The sequence below is a fragment of the Lycium barbarum genome, chromosome 8, assembly GCF_019175385.1.
Source record: "Lycium barbarum isolate Lr01 chromosome 8, ASM1917538v2, whole genome shotgun sequence".
In the NCBI taxonomy this organism is placed as follows: Eukaryota; Viridiplantae; Streptophyta; class Magnoliopsida; order Solanales; family Solanaceae; genus Lycium; species Lycium barbarum.
In genome coordinates this window covers 59,674,397-59,684,573 of record NC_083344.1, presented here as the reverse complement: position 1 = coordinate 59,684,573, position 10,177 = coordinate 59,674,397, and positions in this window count along the sequence as shown.

Below are 10,177 nucleotides of genomic sequence, written 5' to 3'. Positions count from 1 at the left end.
TGAAATAAGTAGTAAATGCACGAAAGCACTAAGGTGAGCTATAGGGAGAAATATGGGAAAATTGGAGGGAAATGGTGGATTTTGCTAATGGTGCATAAATGATGATTTTCATTGTGATATTGTGAATAGCATTGTGAATGTTGGGGGTAGATATAGAACATGGGAAAAGTAGTATAAACGAAGGAAGTACTGCCCAAAGTTTCCTAGAACTAGCGATCTGTTCTTGTAGTTAATTAACTAATGAAGTACGAATTCTCTCATCAAGGTGACAACGTGGTATCGAAGGATAATAAGTGGACAACAACTTAGCTAAACGGCAAGGTATGTGAGGCTAGTCCTTTCTTTCCAATGGCATGAATATTATAGTCCAAATTACCATCTTTCCATGAGCTCCTACATTCCAAAAAATTAAATGCCTATATGAGATAAGTTATACGATATGATGATGCTAGGATGATGATGATGTTAGTCCTTGCCTACACTCACCTTATGTACTAGTCCTTTCAAGGTAAGGCAGAATGTCCGTAATTGCTCCATAAGGTAATCGGGGGGTCACGACCTTACGTCACCCCGATAGAGTATCATTGTTCTCAAACCCTACGCCTGTGCTATGATAAGGTAAGCATTTTACAATGAGTACATTATTATGATTATTTTATGATAAGTATGGCATGAGCATTGCATACCGGGCCTAGTTGGCCGGGCAGACACCGCTTCGGCGGGCGGCGATACGGATACACCACGACCTTCAGGCGTGGGCAGACACCACTAGTGGGCGGCATGAGATGGTACCCCAGACGCGGGAGGCCTGGACGCGGGCTTACATTATTGATTATCACAGCGTTCCGACATGGGCGGGCAGCTTGCATATGATGCGTACATGTTACGATGATAAGTATGAGTAAGACAGCATGCATTATTCCATTTATGATTATCGGACAGATCCATATGCTTTATATTGATGCTCTCATTATATTATTGATGCCTTTCTTCATTGTTCATGCCTCTCATACTCAGTACGATATTCGTACTGACATCCCTTCTTTGGACGCTGTGTTCATGCCCACAGGGAGGCGAGCTTGATCCAGATACTTAGGGGTTGTCAGCTGTTGGGAGCACTCCATTGTTCGGAGGTGCTTATGATTTCTCTTTCGTATATATATATATATATATATATATATATATATATATATATATATATATATATATATATATATATATATATATTTTGGGCACGACGGAGTATTGTTCCGTCTATGTATTCATTATGACAGTAGAGGCTCGTAGATACGTAGTGTGGGTCAGGTGGTCTCAAAAGATGCTATTATTTTGTATATATTATTTTGATGGCCGAGAGACATATGTATATAAAGTACTTATGTTTTGATACAAATTATGTTTCCTATACTTTCATGCGTAAAACTGGCAAAAGGTCATTAGATGAGTAAAATGAGTAGTAGAGTGAGCGGTGCTCGGTATCTAGCTCCGGGTACCCGTCGCGGCCCCTAGTTGGGTCGTGACAGTAGGTATGGCTTACCCTTTCTTTCTTTGGCATGTCCTAGAGCTAAGTAAGGTATGACACGCATCTTGGGGTAACTCTATTCTTTGATTCCGAGCTTGTTTACGATTCTTATTCACTTCTTGACACGAGCATACTTGGTATAGTCGAGCCTATTGTATGATTGAATAACGAGAAAAGCGTAAAGAGTCCCTATTCCAAAAAGGGTTCTATAAGGATTAATGTCCCTAACTTTCATAGGCGGTCTCGGATTGCTCTGAAACGTTCATAGAGGTTTCTGTAATGAATAACGTCCATAACATTCTTATGCTAACTCGAATTGACTCGAAACGTGTTTATGATCCTTTAAGTGTCGATTAGTGTACTTACCTATTGAGTCCTAAAAAAATTGATTTATATGCATATGGTTTCTCACTACTCTGCTCGTGCATGTCGTCATTACTTCCTTCACTGAGTCCCGGGCCAGGACACGTTCTCGTGCGCACTCCACTGCATTGTTCACTGAGTCCCTCACTAGAGGGCCGAGACACGTTATATGTATATGTATATCATGATATGATGACATGATGATATGATGATACGGGGATGGCGGCCAGGACGGCATATGATGACTCTATTCACCGAGTCCCTCACTAGAGGGCCGGGACACGTTATATATATATGATATATGATGTTGACATGCATGGCTTTATTCACCGAGTCCCTCACTTGAGGGCCAGGACACGTTATCTATATATATGATATATGGTGATGATATGCATGACTTTCATTTCATAAGGCAAGTGTATTGATGTTTTTTAAAGGTCATACTTGATTCTGGCAAATCTCTATTTTAGTTATGATCCTCTTTATTGTATTTCATGCCTTATATGCTCAGTACATATTCCGTACTGACCCCCTTTTTCTTTGGGGGCTGCGTTTCATGCCCGCAGGTACAGACGCTGGTTGTGGTGACCCGACAGCCTAGGACATCCATTCTGCTACTTTGAAGTGCTCCCTTGTTCCGAAGCCTATACTTTTGGTACAGATCCTTCTGTTGTGAATATGTATATATATGTCTAATTAGGGTACGGTGGGGCCCTGTCCCATCATATGACACTGTTGTTACTCTTAGAGGCCTGTAGACATGTATGTGGGTCATGGGTGGTTAATGTCCAGTTATGTTAGTATGGTTTACGTTTGGCATTTCCCTACACTACGACAGCCTGACCGGCATGTGTGTGATATTATACGTGACAGATTTAGACAACGTTTTGTCTTGCATTTATAAAAGCCCTTAATATGCTAAATGCAAGTATGATAAGTGTCCATCTGGTTGAGTCGTGACAGTACAGGTTGAATGATAGATAGTATGATAAGGGGTGCTCGGTAGCCAATACTGGGTACCTGTCATGGCCCTCTGGTTGGGTCGTGACACTTCATCTCATCTTCGGCTTCCCAGGTCATCTCTTCCCGATTATTATTTCGCCACAATACTTTGACGGAAGCCACATCCTTAGTACGCAACTTTCTCACTTGACGATCAAGTATAGCTATAGGGTTCTCCTCGTAAGACAACTCCCCTGTTACCTGGACATCATCCACGGGGAATACTCTAGAAGGGTCAACAATACATTTCCGAAGCATTGACACATGAAAGACTGGATGTACTGCTTCCAAATCAGATGGTAGGTCCAACTCATAGGGAATCTTGCCTACCCTACGAATAATCTGATAAGGCCTCATGTACCTCGGGCTAAGCTTCCCTTTCTTGCCGAATCTCATTACACCCTTCATGAGTGACACCTTCACGAACACCCAATCACCAACCTAAAACTCTAAGTGTCGGCGTTTATTATCTGTATATGAATTCTGTCGAATCTGGGCTGATAATAACCTCTCCTGAATAAGCTTCACCTTATCAACAGCTTGCTGAATCATGTCTGGGCCGATTAACTTAGTCTCACCAACATCGAAACAACTAATAGGTGACCTGCACTTCCTTCCATATAAGGCCTCATACGGTGTCATCTGGATACTAGAATGGTAGCTATTATTATAAGCAAACTCGATAAGTGGCAAATGATCGTCCCAACTACCTCTGAAGTCAATAATACAGGCTCGCAACATATCTTCTACCGTCTGAATAGTACGCTCGGCCTGTCCGTCAGTCTGAGGGTGAAATACTATGCTAAGACTCACCTGTGTCCCCAATCCCTTCTGGAATGATCTCCAGAAGTTAGCTGTAAACTGATCTCCTCTGTCCGAGAAAATAGATGTGGGAACCCTGTGAAGTCTCACTACCTCCTTGATATATTACCTCACATAGTCCTCAGCTGAATAAGTAGTTCTGACTGGAAGAAAATGGGTTGATTTTGTCAGCCTATCCACAATAACCCATATAGAGTCATACTTCTGTGCAGTGCGAGGTAAACCTGTAATGAAGTCCATATTAATTACTTCTCATTTCCAGGTTGGGATCTCTATCTCCTGTAATAATCCACAAGGCCTCTGATGCTCGACCTTAACCTGCTGACAATTCGGGCACTGAGCGACAAACTCCGCCATGTCCCTCTTCATGCCATCTCACCAATAAAAGCATCTGAGGTCATGATACATCTTCGTTGACCCTGGATGAACAGAATAACGGGCATAGTGTGCCTCTTCCATAACCCGTTGTTGTAGCCCTGCAACCTCAGGTACACATAATCTGCCTTCATATCGTAACACGCCATCAGGTGTAACTTTGAACGGGGTCTTCTCCTTTTGAAGAGCTGCATCTCTATACCGTGCCAGAACAGGGTCCTCGTACTGGTGCCTCTTTACCTTCTTTATGATAGAGGATTCAGCAACTTCTCGAACAGAAACTCCACCATCTCCAAAATCAATCAAACGGACTCCAAGGTTAGCTAGCCGGTAATCTCACGGACCATCTCCTTCCTTTCTGGTTGCACATCTGTCAAGCTACCCATAGATTTACGGCTAAGATCATCTGCTACAACATTTGCTTTCCCTGGATGGTATAGGATATCAACATCATAATCCTTTAGTAACTCTAGCCACCTTCTCTGCCATAAATTCAGCTCCTTCTGCTTCAAGATATATTGGAGACTCTTATGATCCATATAAAAGTCAACATGCACGCCATATAAATAATGCCTCCATATCTTCAGAGCATGAATTACCGCTGCTAACTCCAGATCATGAGTAAGATAATTCCTTTCGTGCTTTCTGAGTTGCCGGGAGGCATAGGCTATAACCCTGCCATGCTGCATCAATACACAACCTAGTCCAACCCCTGACGCATCACAATAAATAACATAACCATTTGGTCCCTCAGGAAGAGTTAGAACTGGAGCCGTAGTCAACTTATCCTTCGGCAATTAGAAGCTTTGCTCACAAGCATCGGTCCACTGGAACTTAGCTGCCTTCTGAGCTAGCCTTGTTAAAGGCGCTGAAATCGAGGCAAACTTCTTTACGAATCTCCTGTAATATTCTGCTAGCCCCAAAAAACTGCGTACCTCAGTAGGTGTCATAGGTATAAGCTAAGTCTTTACAGCCTCAATCTTCTATGTATCTACCCGAATGCCATCAGCTCCAATAATATGCCCCAGGAATGCTACTGAAGTTAACCAGAATTCGCATTTAGAGACCTTAGCATACAACTTCTGGTGCTGGAGGACCCTAAGTACCATCCTCAAATGATCTGCATGCGCCTCTTCTGAACATGAATAGACCAGAATATCATCGATAAATACAATCACGAACATATCTAGGAATGGTTTAAACACCCGGTTCATTAAATCCATAAATACCGTTGGAGCATTAGTCAGCCCAAAAGACATCACTCTAAACTCATAATGCCCGTATCGGGTCCTGAATGTAGTCTTCGGAATATCTGCCTCCTTCACCCGCACCTGATGATAGCCTGATCGTAAGTCTATCTTCAAAAAGCATTTAGCACCCTGCAACTGGTCAAATAGATCATCAATCCTGGGGAGGGGATATCTATTCTTTATTGTTACTTTATTCAGCTGCCTATAAGCAATACACATCCGCAGCGACCCATCTTTCTTTCTCACAAATAATACCGGTGCTCCCCAAGGTGATGTGCTAGGCCTGATGAAGCCCTTTTCTAATAAGTCCCTCAGTTGCTCTTTTAACTCATTCAGCTCTGCAGGTGGTATTCTATAAGGAGGAATAGATATGGGCTGAGTATCTGGCAATACATCTATAGTAAACTCTATCTCCCGCTCAGGAGGGAGACCTGGAAGTTCGTCTGCGAATACATCTAGAAATTCATTAACTATCAGGACTAACTGAAGAGTCGGTACCTCTGCTTTCAAGTCATGCCCACGAACCAGATGATAAATATACCCCTTTCTAACCATCTTCCTTGCCTCAAGGTATGAAATAAACTTACCCCTCGGCGATGTTGTATTCCCCATCCACTCTATAATCGGCTCTCCTGAGAACTGAAATCGAACTATCTAAAATCAACGTCAGCATAATAAAAAGCTAACCACTACCCATAATAACATCAAACTCCGTCATGTCTAACTCTATCAAATCTGCCACGGTATGACGGCTATACATAACTACCGAACAATCTCTATATACTTGCTTTGCTATAACAGAATCTCCTACCGGTGTAGCTACCTCAAATGGTTCTATCAACTCAGGTTCTATTCCTATTCTACCAGCAAAAAAGGGAGATATATATGATAAGGTGGAGGCGGGATCTATCAATGCATATACATCCCGAGAGAAAATCGATAATATACCTATAACCACATTCTGTGACGCCTCCTGATCCTTTCTACTAGTCAAAGCATATATGCGGTTCGAAGGACCGCTAGAACTGGAAGCTCCGCCACGACCTCTACCACGGCCTGCTGGGGTCTGAATACCCTGCCCCATAGGGCGCATAGCTACAGAAGAAGATGAACCAGCAACCGACCTAGTAGGCTGAGCCACACCACCTGTACCACCTCTCATAACATGGCCTTGACGGCCGCAAGAAAAACAAGCACCTGTAGCAAGACGGTATTCCCCAGGATGGAGCCTACCACACCGAGAACACCGAGGCAAAGGTGACCTCGACTGACTCAAACCTCTATTCATCTGCGAACCCGAAGCTTTGGAGCTCCGACCTGCTCCTGAATACCCTGTGCTGTCAAATCTCCTACCTGTGAACTGTAGGGGTGCACTCCGTGCTGGCTGGGAAGAATATCTAATATACTGCTGAGGCTGCTTGCCTCAAAACTAAGCAGGATAACCAGCCGATCTATCCCTCTTATGCTGGCCTCTGTCATAATCTGTATATGGCTGACGTCCTCTGTGTCGATCCTCTACCCCCTGTGCATATTCCTGTACTCGAGCAATATCCATACCTGGCTGAAGAGCCACTGCTATACAGCCATCAATCAAATAACGATCCAGCCCCATCACATAACGATGCACTCTATCAGCTATACCAGAAACAATAGTAGGCGCATATCTAGCCAATGAATCAAACTCAAGACTGTACTCTCGAACGCTCTTGCAACTCTGCCTCAGATGTAAGAATGTATCAACTCTAGCTTGCCTCATCTCTAGAGGCAGGAAGTCGCCATGGAAGGCCTCCACAAACTCATCCCATACTGCTGGAGGAGCACCCTCGCCCCTAGATAACTCCCACGACCCATACCAATTAACAGCTACATCACGCAACCGATACGAAGCCAACTCAACAGACTAAGTCTCAGAAGCCTGGATTATTCTCAATGTACACTGCATCTGCCGAATAAACTCCTGCAGATCATCCTCGGGCTTTGACCAAAAAAACTCTGGACGATTACAAATTAAGAAATCACGAGCCCTCAAACAATCAGATCTATCCGCATGGTAAACTCCTAGTCCATGCCTGCGAGCCTGCCCTGCTACTAATCTGGTCAGCAGCTGAACTGCATCTCTCATGGCCCTATCCTCCGCCCCTGGCTGAGGGGTGGTGCTGCATTCTGAAGTGGAGCTGCTGCTGCTCTAAGCTCCTCTGGAGGTGGCGATGTAGCAGAACTCGCCGACTGAAGTACAATCTCAGGCATAGATTAGGCACGGGCCCTAGTAACTCTCCTAGTCTGGCTAGTATCTCCTGCTACCGATTTGCCTTTCTGGGCAGCTATCGCTTTCTTTGGAGGCATACCTGTAAACACAATAATTTGTTAGGGAGGGATTATCCGGATAATATAGCTCTATCGCACGATCTAGAGTAAGAAGGAAAGATAATATCCTAAATGTCCGGAAGATTCCTGTTTATAGATGTGGTGCAAACCACAATGATAAACAAGACTCTACTAGACACGGTCTGTAGACACTCCGAGGATGAACTGCTCTGATACAACTTTTGTCACGACCAACCCCATGGGCCGTGACTCGTGCTCGAGCTGGACACTCGTAAACATACCCGTTAGATATAATAGACTGAAACTAAGGACAATAAGGAAACTTGCAAAAACAAGACATTATCTCAGAATGCTATGTATCATAATAAGCCCATCTCCTGAGGAGTCACAGCGAAACAAAAGATAACACAATACGCAAGCCGACAAGGCTGCCACTACGTACAGGAACATCCCCAAAATAAGTCATACTGACACAGCGGAACAATACCTATATACAACCCACACATATGTCTACAGACCTCTAAGTGTATCAGTAGTGAAATATGACGGGACAGGGCCCCGCCGTACCCCTGGACAAACATAAGTCTACATCAAAAGATCTGTACCGAAATAGTCTAGGCTCCGGAACAATGGAGCTCTCCAAAACAGCTGAGCAGAAGTCCTAAGCTCGAGGATCACAAAATCGAGTATCTGTACCTGCGGGCACGAAACACAGCCCCCCCCCCCCCCGAAGAAAGGGGGTCAGTACGAGGTGTACTGAGTATATAAAGCATGAAATACAATAAAGAGGATCGTGACTGAAATAGAGATTACAGGAGACAAGTATGACAATCAAGAAATCACTGTACCTGTACCTTATGAAATAAAATCATGCATAGCTATGTCATATACCATATCCGGCCCATTATGGACTCGGTGAATAAGTCGTATACATGTATACCATGCCCTGCCCATCATGGGACTCGGTGCCATCATCACATCATCATATCATCATCTATATATATATATACCGTACCCGATCCTCTAGTGAGGGACTCGATGAACAATGCAGTGAAACTGTGCATGAAAACATACCCGGCCCGGGACTCGGTGAAAGATATTATAACAGCATGCACGAGCAGAGTAGTGAGCAACCATATGCAAACTAAATCATCATCCGAGACTCAATAGAATAAGTAGAATGAACTAACACTTGAGTTTCAAGGACGACAGTCATGTCAAGTACCCTCCGAATGTCACTATGAATTATATCAAATAGAACTTCAGGAATCATAGACACGTATCAAGATAATATGAAATAGCTTATGGAAATCAATTCGTCGTCGGTTTAATTCATGTAGATCATGCCAAATGAAAGAAAGGATAGCTTTACATACCTTACGCTTATCTGCGGTACAATACGAATACGCTGTCCGAAGTACCTCAACCTATATTTCAACGTTGGTGGCTTATTTCTAAAAAATTGGGCGGCATTTCCCGTATATTGTTCATTTCCCTCACATTCAAGCCAACTATGAAACGACCAAATCAACATCAACAACCACACGTCCAAGTACTATATCAAGACTAACCAGAACAAGATTCAAGAATACCTCGAAATAGCCCGCACAACATTCCAAATCAGCCCACACATTACAACATTCAATAATAATTAACATAACGACCACGACATATTCAAGTTATTCTTAATAATCTATAGACACAACACTTCATCGAAACGACCTTATAATAGTCCAACAATTACAACAACACAATGCATAATCTTAACTACACTTAGTCCTCCAATTCAACAAGAACAACAACACGCCCCGAATAGACCCTAATTACAACATAACAATGCCCGATAATCTCACGAACATCTAAGATTATACCAAGCAGACCACATACGCTTCGTATACGATATGTTATACGCTACTTTCTTCCAAGTTTTATGATTCATATCAGCAACCACACAACAACGACATCAACTACTATATGCATGGAAACTACCCTAATATCACAACAAGTTCTAGAACAACCCATGAAATCGATACAAGTTTCTAACATGATTTAAGATTTCCTTTCACTTTCATTATATAATCAACGACAACAATGACAGCAACACTAATCAAAATTAATCCACCATTATTAGATTATAACAGACCCAATACGGCCCAAACAGAACTTTAACATCAACATACCCAATTCCTTGCATCTAATTCCACATCCACCAAATTATACAAAGACCAAACCATCTCTAAAACATGAAGGAGAGAATTAAACATTACCTTAGCAAGCTTGGCCTCTTAACGTTGCAGGAATTTATGCATTAAAATTGCAAGTGTTCTTGCTGCCCCAAGGATTAAATTCACGTTGCTAATCACATTGAATGTTTAGAACATCTCAGAAATTAATTTTTTCTATCAAGATCATGAACTAAATCATGAACAGCCATGGCCGTAAGCTGCCATGGCTGAGCTTCTCTCTCTCTAATTCAATTTTGTGGATGAAGTTGGAAATGAAAGTATGACTAATAGGT